Below are 14,720 nucleotides of genomic sequence, written 5' to 3' on the forward strand. Positions count from 1 at the left end.
CCGGTCTCCTGTATGCCTTTCCTCCAATACCTTTTACTCTGAAATTCTTACAGAAAGTACTCAGATCGAAAAACACAGTAATTCTTATTGCCCCCTTTTGGCATTGACAGATTTGGTTCCCCTTCCTTTGGCCTTATCTAATTCAACAACCTTGCATTCTAGACCTGGTTCCAGAACTTCTGTCTCATCCAGATGGACTTGTTCACCCAGACATTTTGAACCTCAAGCCGACAGCATGGTTCCTCCAATTACATTAGTTGCCAGCCATCCTGATATTTCCTCCTCTGTATGCCACATCCTCTTGTCGGCTCATAAACCTTCCACTCGTAAACTGTACTCAAGCAAATGGAAGCGATTTACAAAGAACATGTTTTAGACATTTTGAACCTCAAGCTGACATCATGGTTCTCCAATTCCATTAGTTGCCAGCCATCCTGATATTTCCTCTCCTGTATGCCACATGGCTCATAAACTTTCCACTCGTAAACTGTATTCTAGCAAATGGATGAGATTTACAATTTGCCCCATGAAAAACATATCAATCCCTTTTCTGCTTCTGTAGAGCAGATTTTAGACTTTTTAGTTCTCATTTCTATGCCAGAGCTTCCCCTTCTACCATCACATTACAATTAGCTGCAATTTTTGATTTCCATGAGGTTTGGAAGAACGTTCTTTAGCCTCTCATAGACTTAGTAAATCATTCCTAAGAGACACACTTTTGTTGAAACCCCTTTCAAAGATCCAACACCTCCTTGGGATCTGAATTTGATCATAATACATTCTGCTTTGAGTCCTGTGCAGAGTGTGATCTGAAGTTTTTCTCTTTAAATACACTGTTTTTGGTAGCCATTATCTCTGCCAGAAGGATTTCGGAGATCCAGGTCTTGTCGTCTGAACCTCCTTATCTGATTTTCTACAAGGACAGAGTTTTTTTATGAAAAAGCTCCTCCTTTCCACCCAAGGTAGTCTCAGAGTCTTACATCAATCAAATCATTAATCTACCATTTTTCTTTCCAAATTTACATTTACTTGATGTTTATAGACAGTTACATTTCTGTCTTCACAGAGCAAGAGAAATTCGAAAATCAAATCAACTATTTGTTTCCTTTTCCAGTGCAAAGTAAGCCAGTCAGCAAGGTAACTCTGGTAAATGGCTAAAAGACTGCATTTCATTTATTTATAATAAGAATAAATTAACCTTACCTAGGCCCATGAAGCACATTCTACAAGAACTGTAGCCATCTTGGCAGTTTTCCAATCTAGAGCTTCAATGGATGTTATATGTGCAGCAGCTATTTGGGCTTCTCTCCATACCTTTTTAACTCATTACAAACTGGACTTGGTCTATATGGGAACAGTATCCTTTGGTTCGATTGTGCTAAGGAATATCCTTCCATGAGTTCACCCAAGATTTTAGTAGCTGGGACTCTGTCCCATCTATCAGGGATAAAATGAAGATTGACAGCATGCGATAAAGAAGTTATGTACATTCATACCATTCCATCTGTGTTGTCTGTCTTCATTTATCCTTGACTTCCCTCCCTCCATCTATAACCTTTAAAGATGTTTTTGGTGGAGCGAATTATATATCCTTGAATTATTATGATTTTTCAAGCACAGTAGATATTTATTTATTTTATTTATTTTACATTTGTTGACCGGGATAGTCCGACTGGATACATGTCCATTTTCAGCGGAGGCCCGGGGAGAAAAGCTCCAAGGGTAAGCAGATATAGCATTACGTAATACCAGCATTACATATTACAAACAGACTATTTACAGAGATTAAGCAAGCAAGTTAAACAAGTTCCACAGGTTACAGTTAATCCTGAGCACAAGTCAGGATTAAATTAAATTACACAGTAAACTGGTAAACAGATTTTTACACATTCTAGAGAGAGTTAGCCAGGCTTGATACATTGACATAGCCAGTTAAGTGACAAATGTTGTTTGAGTCTAGTTTTAAATTGACCTAAGGTGGAAAGTAAGGTAATATCAGCTGGAAGAGAGTTCCAGGATCTACTTACAGAGTTTGCAAAGAGAGAATCACCGGCTTTGTTATTAATTTTGCAAGTCTGAATTAGTAGTTTGTTAGAGGATCGAAGCGGTCTAGGATTGTTATAGGGGGGTGATAATATTTTTAAGTGCAGGAGTATTGTCCGGATTATAGAGGATTTTATAGGCCATAATCAGTTGGTTATACTGGATTAGGCTGGGTAGTTCAAGCCACCCAAGCTGATTTAGATTGATGCAATGATGTGTCCTAAAAGGCAACCCAGTGGCAAACCTGGCAATGTGGTTGTAGCAAGTTGAGAGTTTGTTAAGAACAGTCTTGTTTAAATTCGAGAGTAGAGGGGATGCATACAGAAGGGTTGAAAGAAGGTGAGAGCGAGCTATGGCAATTTTAGCTGGAGGGGTTAGGAAGGCTATTATTCTGTAAAGTGACCCTATTTTTTATTGATGGTTTTGATAGTTTGGTTAACATGTAAGTCAAAATTTAGATTATTGTCTATGATGACACCTAATAGTTTTGTAGATGGGTCAGGGGAGATTATTGTGCCATCATTTGATTTTATGGTAAAGGTGAAAGCGGTAGACCTACGTGTTGGTGAAAATAACAGCAATTTAGTTTTTTTGGGATTTAGGATCAGACGATGTTCAGAAAGCCAGTTTTCTATTGAATTAAAGGTGGTCTGGGTAGCTGACCATAACTCTACTGGAGATGTGGCTGATCAAATCAGAGGAGAGTCATCAGCATATTGGATACAGCTGACGTTTGGGATGATGGTATAAAGGTCGTTAATGAAGATGGAGAACAGCAAGGGCCCTAGTATAGAGCCTTGTGGTACTCCAAGGTTGTTAGGTAGAAGGTTAGAGAGTTTGTTCTGCCAGAGGACAGCCTGCTGTCAACCATTCAGGTAGGATTGAAACCATTGGAGGGCTCCAGTATCTAGACAGAATGTTTGCAGGGTGTGGATTAAAAGTTGGTGATCAACCATATCGAATGCCTTGGAAAGATCCAAAAAGAGGGCTGAGGATATATAATTATTGTTGCGATTATGGTTTATGGTGTTAGTAAAGGCTAGGAGGGCTGAAGTATTGCTGTGATTAGGACGGAAGCCATGCTGAGTGTCTGCCATAAGGCGATTTTGGATGAGGTGGTGCATGAGTTGTCTATGAATACATTTTTCCATAATCTTTGCAAGTGGAAAGAGTATAGCTATTGGCCTATAATTGGAGAATTCAGTAGAGCTGCCTCCTTTGTGAAGTGGGATTACATAGGATATTTTCCAGATGGTGGGAATTTTAGCTTCTACTATGGTTCAATTGATTAGTATTGAGACAGGGTAAGCAATAGCATCAGCTGATTTTTGTAGGTACTCGGTAGGGAGTTGATCAGCAGAAAGTGTAGTGGGTTTTAATTTTTTGATCAAGGTACGGATAAGTGAAGTGGTGACTGGTTGGAAGCTGAACGCAAGTAGGTTTCTAGGGGTGCTACTTTCAGGACCAGGGGAGCTAGGAGGTAGTTGGCTAGCTAGGGCTTGAATTGTCTCAGTAAAGAATTGGTTAAAACTATCAGAAACATCTTCAGGGGTTTTATCAATAGTAGTAGCAGGGATTGGGGTTGAAGTTCGTCCAGGATGTAGTAGATTATTTAAACCTGCCCAAAACTTCTGAGGGTTATTTTGATTTACTGTCTGTAAATTACAGTAGTATTGTTTTTTGTCTTGTAAAATTGATTTTTTGGTTTCATTCCTGGATTGCCTGTATTTAATGTGATCTTGAGGGTCTTTAGAAGAACGCCATTAAGCCCATGCTTTGTTTCTAAGGGTAATTTTGAGTTTAGACTCTGTAGAAAGCCATGGTGCAGTTTTGGCGTTGGTTCTCTTTGAATGAACAGGTGCATGCAGATCAAGGATCTCAGGGAATTTGATGTTAAATTATGCTACTGCTTCCTCTAAGGGTAGGTGTTTTAGAATAGACCAATTACATGAGTTTAGTTCTTGTTGGAATTTAGCAGGGTCACAGTTTTTATTGTTTCTAACCTTTCTGAGTAAGGGTTGTTGGGAATTAATGGTTTTGTGCTTAATTACATATGTGAGAAGGTGATCGCTTAGGCCATTTAGGAGGGTACCAGAGGTGTACAGTTGGGGGTTACTGTTTATGAGTACCCAGTCAAGTATACTTTCTTTTTGGTTGGGTTTACCTATCCTGGTAGGGGTGGATATGATTTTTGTAAATACATGCAGGTTAATATGGGTGGTTGGGGATTCTGAGGAACAGGTGCCCCAGTCTATGTTAAAGTCTCCAAGTAGTAGGGTTTCTTAGGGGTAGCGACATGATAGCCAGTGCAGGATATCTTCAAATGTAGATATATTGTTACCTGGGGGGATGTACATACAGATAATATTAATGCATTTATTTTTATTAAGTTGCAATTTGGTGGCAAGAATCTCTGAAATATTAATCTGAGGAGGTTGTATTACATCTATGGTAACATTCAACTCAGGTTTATAGAGTACAGCTACCCCACCCCCCTTCCTTGAAGCACAATCCAGCCTGTGTATGTTGTACCCAGATGGTAACACTTCATTGTCTTTAGTGTTAGATTTTAACTAGGTTTCAGATAAACAGAGAATCTCAGGGGAGTGGACATCCAGAAGTGAATGCAATTCATGTACCTTGTTATTAATGCTTCTAATATTGAGATGACAGACTAAGAGAGAGTTAGTTGGCCTATTAATTGTAGGTTTGTAGCCTAGATTACAAGTAGAGGGGGTATGTGTATCTGAAGTGAGTGTGCTAGGGTTGGGGTGAATATCACCACCAAGTATTAGGTTGAGTCTATACTTGGTGATGAACTTCAGGAATTTGTTTATTAGTCTGTGGTAGTGTTTGGATCTAGAGTTAATGTGCCTGGGGTTGAGATGTTGATAGACTGAACAAGATGTTGGATAGGATCTGGTACTGTAAGTATGGTTGAAGGTAGAAGGATTTACAGCTGGAGTGATAGTATGACCTTTTGGGACCTGAAATCCTGTGAGAAACTAGTTTTCATAAAAGGTAAGGAGGTATGGTGTGAACAAGAGGGGTAGTAAAGAGAAGTATATCATTATCTGTGATTCAGCTAGTGAGTTAAGGAACTGTTTTACCTGGTGATGCAACACCAGAAGATAGAGTGGTGAGGTAAAGGTACTGGAAGGGGGATGGGAGAATGCCAGATGAAAGCTAATAGGTGCTATTAAAATGTAGGTAGTAGAATGGGGGTGGGTGGAATTATCCCAGATGAAAGCAGATAGGATCTAGAAAGTGGGGGAGTGGCTATAGTACTAAAAATTTAGAGGTACTGGGGGCGGGAGGGAATTGGGGGCAGGGAGGGGAGCAAAGAGAGCCCGAGCATAGCGAGGGCGAACGTAGCGGGGCTACTGCAGTTTACAAGGTTTCCTAAGGTGTCCTAAAGCTATAAGGTAAGTAGTACAGCTCTTAATGTAAGAGTCAATTCACTTCAGTTACAGGGGAAGCAGGCAACCACTCAAGTAGAAACAAAGAGCCCTATGGCTGACCAATATGGTGACCTGCTTAATTACAAAGCACTGTAAGTGAAAGCTTAACAAATACTGTTGTGTGTGTAACCTACTCTGTTTAAAATGTTGAGAGAAACTGATTGCAGTCCTGTAGACACCATTTTGTAGGGAACTGTAGAGTTCAACTATTTAAAGAGAAAGGCAGAGATTCTAGGGTAAGCATGAAGGCAACAACAGGCAGTTATTATATAATAATGCATTCAGAAAGGTTTGGTGGGGGGTAAAGTAGCATACTTCAGAATGAACTAAGATTTATAGCTAAGATGGCTAAGATGGATATGGCTTCAATATATATATATATATATATATATATATATATATATATATGTGTGTGTGTGTGTGTATGTTTAGATACTTTTCTGCAAACAAGATATGAGGTCATTGTGAGAGAAGGATTGTGAGTAGAGATGAAGTTCGAAAATCTTTGGCTGGTGCGAGCTGTAGTAAAGGCCAAAATGGTTCCGATATCAAAACTGGACCCATCTATCAAGGATAAATGAAGATAAACAACACAGATAGAACATTATTGTAAGTACATAACTTCTTTTTTCCAGTTGTCAATAACATTTCTTCAGATTTCTTTAGAATCCACACTGATCAGAATTGGAAAAGAACAGTTCCTCTCATTAGAATTGAGATTACCATTACCATTTTTTTAGGTGTAAACCCCTGAATCAAAATAGGTGAAAATCAATGCTCCTACTTTTAACAACTCCAAGGAAAATAGTAGAAAACAAATATCCAGTAAGACGCCAAAGTCCAACTTAAGCAGGTAGCACAAATGAAGAAAATGAAGCAAAGTTGGACACTGCTGACAGCTTAAAAAATCTTCTTTATTCTTAAAATCACAAGATAAGCGCTTTCGGGATGACCCTTCTTCAGATAAATAAAATGAATGAGATGGTTCACTTATATACACATAAAAGCCAATCACATTCAAAAATAGCAAACACATTCAGTGAAAGACACGCCTATTTTTCAAAATAGGCTTAATTGGTATATACTCATTTAAACCTGGCTTCCTGTTTGCCATTAAACTAGCAATCCATTTTGTTTCTACAGTTTCTGTTAGAAGCACAATATCACCCCCCCTAGTGCTGGGTTTAACATTTACAATAACCCTAAATTTAAATGTATGTGTAGGATACAAAATCACGTCTACATAACGCATTTCTTTCATCTTTATTCCTAATACTGGAAAGATGTTGAAGAATCCTTACTTTAAACATGCTATTCGTCTTACCCACATAAAAACCTTGGCATTGACAGCATTCTGCTAAATATACTATGTTGGTTGTGCGGCAGGTTGCTCTTCCTTTAAAGTGAAACACTTTTTGGGTAGTGGGATGTATAAAAACAGTATCTTTATTTATGTAGGGACAAGCTTTACATAATCCACAATTACTCGTTCCTATTGAGTATGGTAAAGCATAGGACACATTTGGCACGGAAGGTTCCTTGCATAGTAGATCCTTTAAGTTTTTGTTCCTTCTATACCTAAAAGTGGGCTGAGGTCCCACTATGCCCCCCAGTGTACTATCACTGGTCAAGATAAGCTTTTGATAGGGATGAGGTCAAAAAGAGTAATGAAGCTTTATGCAAAAACCCGCAGGTCATGTTAAATTATAGTAGTAATACGAGTGACATCTGCAATATAGTGAGGAAGAACTGGAACATCTTGACCAGTGATAGTACACTGGGGGGCATAGTGGGACCTCAGCCCACTTTTAGGTATAGAAGGAACAAAAACTTAAAGGATCTACTATGCAAGGAACCTTCCGTGCCAAATGTGTCCTATGCTTTACCATACTCAATAGGAACGAGTAATTGTGGATTATGTAAAGCTTGCCCCTACATAAATAAAGATACTGTTTTTATACATCCCACTACCCAAAAAGTGTTTCACTTTAAAGGAAGAGCAACCTGCCACAACCAACATAGTATATTTAGCAGAATGCTGTCAATGCCAAGGTTTTTATGTGGGTAAGACGAATAGCATGTTTAAAGTAAGGATTCTTCAGCATCTTTCCAGTATTAGGAATAAAGATGAAAGAAATGCGTTATGTAGACATGTGATTTTGTATCCTACACATACATTTAAATTTAGGGTTATTGTAAATGTTAAACCCAGCACTAGGGGGGGTGATATTGTGCTTCTAACAGAAACTGTAGAAACAAAATGGATTGCTAGTTTAATGGCAAACAGGAAGCCAGGTTTAAATGAGTATATACCAATTAAGCCTATTTTGAAAAATAGGCGTGTCTTTCACTGAATGTGTTTGCTATTTTTGAATGTGATTGGCTTTTATGTGTATATAAGTGAACCATCTCATTCATTTTATTTATCTGAAGAAGGGTCATCCCGAAAGCGCTTATCTTGTGATTTTAAGAATAAAGAAGATTTTTTAAGCTGTCAGCAGTGTCCAACTTTGCTTCATTTTCTTCATTTCTACTTTTAACAACCTCATTTTTAATTTGTTCTAACTTTTTGGTAGGGTATCCCCGTCAGAAAACATAGAAATTAAAATGTCCAGTTCAGTACTGAAATCTGCATCATCACTGATTAGTCTTCTTAGGCGTATAATTTACCCTCTAATAATATTTCACTTCATAAAAGTTGAATGTTGACTGTCAAAATGCAAGTAGGGTTGGTGAAAGTTTTTCTTCTGGTGTAACTTGATCTTAAAACACTTGTTTTCAAGATCCAGCTTGATGTTAACATCCAAAAAAAAAAAATCACTGTACACCACTTGTCACTTAGTACAAACCTCAACCACTCAAAACTCAAATTAATTTCTTCCAGGAATAAATCAAAATCATCCTTACTGACTGCCCAAATGAAAAGATGTGTATTTGTAAATGAGTAAACCTAACTTTACTGGTATATTAGCAGTATTGAAAAGCATGAATTTGCCAAGAGAAGATCAACTGCACGCAACTTAATTAGTTTTTATGATCGGTTTATAGTTGCTCTGGATTTAGTTTTACTTCCTGGTGTAATATACATGGGCTTAGCTAAAATGTTTAATAGCTTGCCATTTTCATTAATTTGCAACATTTTAAAAATATTAAACATTAACTGCTATATTATTAAATGGGTAATGGAATGGCTAAGTAACAGGAAGCAGTGTTTGTGAAGTTCTAAAATATGCTATTAGCTGTTTACAAATCTCACCCTCAAGGATCTGTTTTGGGGCCTATTTTATTTAACACACCTTTTTTTTACAGTTCCAAGTCATCAGAATTTTTGGCTCTATAAATATGCAGAAGATCACACGATTGGGTGTATTATATGAAATAAAGACTATTACAATTTGAACTCCTATATGAAATTATTTTGTGATTGGACATCTAGGTTATAGGAATAAAATTTAGTTTAGACAAGTACAATAGTATGTACTTTAACCAGACAATACAAAGAAGTTCTTTTAGCTACAGTAAATCTTATTGAAGTACAACAATATAGTGATATTCATATTTTAATGTCCTCAAATTAATCATTTAATGCTCATGTTAAACTGGTTAGTACCAAAGCACTGAAAGTAATGATTTATTGGTTAAAGGCTCTTAAGTATTAGCAATATGAGTTGTTTGCTTACATTGTATGATACTTATTGAATATGAGTTACAGTTTGCATTTATGCTAAGGGTCATTTGAAAAATTTGGATGGCATTCAACAAAGATTCACAAAAAAATTACTGCTGTGAAAGAATATGATCATATGAGCAGATTAAAGTACTTGAATCTTTATTCCACAGGTTATAGGTATAGTAAGGGACATTTAATTTTATCTTTTTTATGATGATGTACTGCAAGTTGTACTTAAAAATGATGAGGCATTAAGAATAATAATATGAAATTTCAGATAAAGTTATGCAAAACAAGGATAAGATATTCCTTTAAATCAAATCAGATAACTGTTTTGTGGAATAATATCTTGATTACGAGTTGTCAGTCTAAAGCATTAGAAATTTATAAAAAAAAAAAAACATATTTGCTGGTTAGGTAAGGGAAGTTAAATATGTGCCTATCTTATGGAGTCAATGTTCCTAGAAGGCCTCTGGGCCTGAACACTGCCTCAGAAATTATTAACTTATGAACTCTAATGTTTGCTTCAACTGTACCCATTACCTTAAATGTGTTTTTTATCAACATGTTATTTAATGCTTAGCCAAGGCAATGTTTGTTATTTTAATTTTTATAACCATTATTTGGTCCCTTCCAGTTATTTTTATCTCTTCCTTTTTAATAGGTTCAAGGTTAGTCTCCATCTAACAGACCAGAAGGGGTGTAATTGTCTTCCTCTTTTTGTTTTACTTAAAAGGTAATGAAGAAGTGATCCATCATGATACTTCCTTTTATCTCAGTCACAGTTAGTGCCAGGAAAGCATGGTGATGCCCAAGAGCAATGCACAACAGTACTTCATGTGTATTTAAATCACAGTTAGATCCAGAGCATTTCTCTTTTTGCCTGATACACATCTGTTTTGGCAGCTCTTTCCTGCCACTTAGAAGAAAGGGCACTGTGGTTTCTTATTTATTTATTTTACATTTGTTTACTGGGAAACAAAATGTTCTTTTGCTCCACATTTATAAATAACAGTTGGATACATATACAAAGTGCAGCTACAAATGTTGATTCAATCTCAGATACAAGCACAAAATGAAAAAATACAGGGTGGCCTAAGGGTTAAGGTGTTGGCCTTACAAACACAAGGTGCAGGGTTTGAGTCTCACAAGAGATAATTAGCTAGGCTTAAAATGTCTTGCAAGGGCAGTTAGCTTAGGACTAATCTATGAACCTAAAAATTATACATTTCACCAATACAAATTTCACTAATACAAACATATAGTCTAGGTAGAAATACAAAGAATAGCAGTACTGTGATTGAAGGTAAAAAAGGCAAGTTAAGTATACATATGCTTAGTAGGCTATACTATTCAAATACAAAAATAATAGGTTGTGTGTGGTTTTTTTTTTTTTTTTTTGCTGCCTTAAGACATCTGTTTCTTAACCAGAGTTTGTGCAAGAGCATGTCCAGTATTCAGAGAAGTATTATTTAAAAAGTTTTTAAAAGTTGGAAGTGTTAGTAGTTGTTCTGATATATATAATGGCAGGGAATTCCAAGTTTTGGCTATGCAGTCTGAGTAAAGGGAAACTCCAGCTGCATTGTTAGTTTTGGATATATTTAAGAAGGATTTGTTAATGGAAAGCAATGTGCTGTTATTGGAGTAGTGTATTAGTAGATTTTGAAGTACAGGCATTTTTTCTGGCTGATTTAGTATTCAATGGGTGAAGGTGAGTTGATTATAAGCAAGTAGATTTGGTAAGTTCGAGCCAATATAGTTGTTTTAAACTCAAACAATGATGGGATCTGAAATTTGATTCTTTAGCAAACTTTGCGATTTTATTATAACAAGTTTTGAGTTTTGTAAATTCTCATAGGTGTGTGTTGTTGCAACACATCTTTACTGGCCATTTCCTTGCTCCAGTGCGCTGTGTTTTAGATTGGAAGATTGTTTTCATTGGAGAACGTCTTTTTGAAATTTATATATATATATATATATATATATATATATATATATATATATATATATATATATATGTGAGTGGTTTGTGTAACTTTTTATATGGTCTAAAGTAGTGTTTTTTTTTTCTCCGAAAGCGTTTATCTTTTATTTACTGAAGTTTATTAAACTGTGGTGTCCGGAGCTCTAGTTTTTTTTTTTTTTTTTACATTTTACTGTTTGGTGGTGTTTCGGCCTTTATCTGACTACCTGACTTTGTTTGTTTGAAGTTTTGAGTTTTGATAGGTCAGATTTCTTAATATTTGTGAGAATTTCTGAGGCATATAGTCTTCTTCTTCTTTCTGCTTTTCCCTGTTAAGGGTCCCCACAGCAGATCACCTGTCCGCTCATTATTGGCAGTAGAGTTTTATGGTGTCGAGTTGCCAGCCCGGCACCCAACCTTCCATGGAATGCACATACATGCACACACTCATGCCTAGGACTATTTTAGAGTGTCCACTCCACCTACAGCATGTCTTTGGGATGTGGGAGGAACCCGAAGCACCAGGAGGAAACCCACGCGACCACAGGGAGGACATTCAGACTCCACACAGAAGGCACTCCAGCCGAGGATCGAACCAGAGAATCTCTTACTATGAGGTGACCTCGCTAACTGCTGCACCACCGTGGCCACCCTAATTTGTGAGGCATATAGTAGCGTACAGATAAGATGAGTTCTTGCTATAGTGGCCTTTGAAGATTTGTTTAAAAAGTGTCAATTTCTGTACAGGGTTCCTATTTTTTTGTGAACTTTGTTATTGTGTATGTGATATGTGTATGTCGAATTTCATATTAGAAGAGTATGAGTTTTGTTTTGTTAGGGTTAAGTATAAGTTGTGTTTTGTTTAGCCAAGATTCTACTGCAGTAAATGACTTCTGGGTGATTTTTTTTTTTTTGAGTTTTTGTGGTGTTGGGCCAGCACACATCAGGGTGGAATCTTCTGCATATTGCACTATGGAGGCAAATGGGGTGGCAGCATGAAGAGTGTTAGTAAAGATAATAAAAAGAAGAGGACCCTGAATAGATCCCAGTGGTACCCCACAGTTATAGGCAGTAGTAAAGAGAGATTTTGTTGTCATTTTACAGCTTCTTGCAACCAGTTAACTATTGCTGGAACCAAGTAAGTGCAGAATGACTAAGTTTAAGTTCCAAGAGTGTAGTTAAGAGTTTAGAATGAAAGACAGTGTTAAAACCTTTGGACAGATCAAGAAATATGGAGGAAACTAAACTGCCTTCCGTGTGATGGTGGTTAATAATGTTAGTAAAGTTAACAAGGGCAGTGGTACTATGATTCGAATGGAAACCATGCTGAGTGTTAGAAGACTGTTGGTTATAAGATAGTTTAAGATTTGTGAATGGATGCACCTCTCAAGTATTTTAGATAATGGTAATAGCATAATTATTGGCTAGTAATTTGATAATTTTATTGAGTTTCCACCTTTATGTAGAGGGATGCGATGTGATACTTTCCAAATTTTAGGGACTTGTTGTTCTGAGATGGATCAATTTATTAATATGGATACTGAATAGAATATTGCTTCTGCAGCGATTTTTTGATATGCAGTAGGTAGACAGTCGGCATCAAGTGTAGTAGGTTTAAGCCTTTTGAGACATTTAACTATAGTGTTTGTTGGGACAGGTTGAAAGATATTTTTTGGGATCAAACGTGGGTGCTATATGAGTCTGGGTAGGGGAAGAACAATTATTGTTTGACTGCTAGTTTGCATTCAGTGAAGAATCTGTTAAATTGTGAGGCCATGCTGTCTTTAGTATTGGTGAGTGTTGGGGAGGGAATGCTAGTTTGTCCTAGCCGTAGGATTTTTTTGATTGCAGCCCAGAATATTTGTGGGTTTCTTTGAATTTTTGATTGGATACTGCTATAGTAATTTATTTTTTCTGTCTAATATGTTTTTTAGATTTATTTCATAGTTCTAGATATGTTTGTTTGTTATTTGTAGTTTTGTCTTTGAGCCATTTCTCCCAGGCCTTATCTGTAGTTTTTAAGAGCGATCTTGTTTCTTTGGTTAGCCAAGGGGCATAATTGGATGTTATCCTTATTATTCGGGGGGGGGGGGGGCAATATGTTTAGGATATTGACGAAGGTTGACATTAGAAGCAGCAGGCCAACTTTGATGTTTTAGTGGAGTTTTTTGGAACTGTTGATATGATAATGTCTGACCAAAGAGAATGACCACGATTTTTATGTCATATATTTTATGCTTTATGTATGCCAGTGTGATGTTGGTATTGATCTGCTTAGAAATTTGTAGAGCTTTTTCCTTTCAGATTTCTGGTTCTGGTAATATGAATGAGAAAGTTAGTGTATTGCAATATGTGTGTCGGGGGGGAGGCATCTGAGGTGTAAAGAGTAAACAATGGGGCTGTAATTGCCGGGTACAGGGGCTGTCTGTGGATGAGAATGACAAACCTTACGGTCACTGATAAGTTAACAGACATTGGTCTGGCTTTGCAGAACTAGTGTAAGGCAGACTGGGATAAATGTCAGGTGTACAAAGTCAAAATGGCTGTAATTGATGAGTATGGATATTGATGGATTACAGTGACAGAAGTTAGAGTGGTCTTTTGTAGTTTAAATGTTCTGAAATTGTTATTTTCTTATTAGTTTAGCAAATTTTGTTTCACTTTTTGCTGGAAAATGCTCAAGGCAAACCTCATGCAAATTTTGTATTTAGTTATTCAACTAATGTAATTTAAAATGATCTGATAGGCAAGTACACATTTAAAACAATCAGGAAGGTGAAACTAAAAGAACTTGTGTTTATGTGTGAGCAAAAAAAAAAAAGGTTTTGATGGAGCTAATGGTTTGAAAACTGCCCAGAGCACAAGGTACACTTTACTCTGCCTTTATGTTCAAGTAACTGAATTGTTTGTGAGGGAGGACACTGTTAATCTCATAGTGAACTAAGGAGTGTATCATGCTAGACTTCCATTGTTGATGGCGTAAATGTAAATGATCTGTGATGTTTATTGTTTGTTTTTTCCCCAATTCTATATACTTGCTATACAGTATTGAATCAGTGAGGGGTTACTGAGTTAAGAGAGTGAGTTTGACGTTGATATACTTTGATATTTAGTATTCATTGTAAATCTGGAGCATACTTTACAAACTCTTAATACAAGAATTCTGGATAAAGCCTAAAGTAATGGGGAGATAATGGCCCAAAAACAGAGACAGATTTTAAATACTGCTCTTACACAGTCAAAAAGATGCTAGAATAATAGCATTTGTGTTAGCTTGCATTTTTTGAAGGATGTGAAGTATAAAACTCAAAATGTATTTCATTATTTAGTGACTGCAGTATTCAGTAATTTGCCAGAAAAAAAAAACAAATTTTAGGAGGAAAAGATCAAAATTATGAGGCAAAACTCTGGACAGTTGAGAAATATGTTCTGGAGCCATTTGCTTTGCACTGAATTTAGCAGTATTATTTTGTTTCAAGCAGTTGATGCACCTTGCTCAGTATAGCACCCTAATACTCTGCAACTCAGTTTCTACTGGGGATGATCTGACTGTAATAAGAATATACTGTAAAATTAATAGGAA

The 14,720-nt window shown here is 36.6% G+C and overlaps 1 protein-coding gene across 1 annotated transcript in view; it reads left to right on the forward strand.

Moving 5' to 3' along the window:
- LOC122806593 (complement decay-accelerating factor, GPI-anchored-like) overlaps positions 1-14,720 on the forward strand; it is a 514,569-nt gene that overhangs the window by 156,758 nt on the left and 343,091 nt on the right. The window lies entirely within an intron of this gene.

Source organism: Protopterus annectens, chromosome 7.part0 (assembly GCF_019279795.1).
Source record: "Protopterus annectens isolate FY-2018-M chromosome 7.part0, PAN1.0, whole genome shotgun sequence".
Lineage (NCBI taxonomy): Eukaryota > Metazoa > Chordata > Ceratodontiformes > Protopteridae > Protopterus > Protopterus annectens.